This window comes from Amphimedon queenslandica, unplaced genomic scaffold (genome assembly GCF_000090795.2).
Source record: "Amphimedon queenslandica unplaced genomic scaffold, v1.1 AMPQUscaffold_13378, whole genome shotgun sequence".
NCBI lineage: Eukaryota > Metazoa > Porifera > Demospongiae > Haplosclerida > Niphatidae > Amphimedon > Amphimedon queenslandica.
In genome coordinates, this window is record NW_003546386.1 from 512 (window position 1) to 1,680 (window position 1,169).

Genomic DNA, 1,169 nt, shown 5'->3' on the forward strand with positions numbered 1-1,169 from the left:
TAATTTTACTTTATTTTTACACTAATTGAATATCTAGTACTTATTAATGTAATTAAACACTCTGAAAAATGCTTGTTCTTGTACTTAAGCACTTATGTTAAAGCTATAGATTGTGCTTGTGCTAGTACTTCTAACACATTTAAGTGCTTGTGTTTGTGTTTAAGCACATTTCCTAGTGCTGGACCCCATGTCTGGTACTTATGCTATGTAGAAAGTCCGAGATGTTTTAGACAAATATTTTTTGAGTTACAGCGATTTTAAAAATGAGCCAATTTTATCACTACAATTGTATTACATTTTCTGATATATTGATACACTACATGTACATGTATGTTATACAGTAGTGATTCTGACAAATAGTTTTTGAGTTATGGGTTTTTCTATATAAATGGCTAAAACTAAAACCTATCAACTTAAACTTACATGTGCATGTATTTTGTAGGACAACATATTTAATAGAATTTATCACGATAGCCCACCTGCTGAGAGGGTTAAATATGGAGTGTTGAATATCGTTGGAGATCCTCAAGGTGTGAGATGCTGTTACTCTTATGGAGACTCATTCTTACAAGTAGACTCTCTCTTACATCATTTATACTCATTATATTCATGACTGCCAATGTATTAGATTGCCAATAAATAGAATATTTTAAAATTGTGGTATTTTTATTTTAGTTAAAGAAAGTGCGTTTACGTACCACTTTTGCTTCAATGGACACTTCTTCATCAAGTGTGAAGCTATCCTGCTGTGAGCATTATGGTAATGTACTCAATGAATATTCAGACAATGAACTAAAAGCTGTAAGCATGTACATGCACTAGACGTTGCAATTTCTAATGTTTGTCTATTACATTATTATAGACCACCCTAGGTGAGAATTGAATGCGTAAGAAGATTATTAGAAATTTTTACAGTTGTAAGGCGTGGTTTAGGATGAAATAAATTTCGGCCGCCATTTTGGTTGGCAACTTTCAATGGAGAACAAACGGGCTGACATAAAAACAGACCTGTATTAAGAATTCTGGAGCAAATTTGACCAAATCCTTGACAGAAAAGCTTAGAGGCAGCTGTTCTTTCATGTAACAAGCGCTTTTTAGCTATTGATAGAGCTACAGCAGGTCAGTGAGGCATTTTCTTCGTGCCTCCATTGACTTCCATAATAAACTTG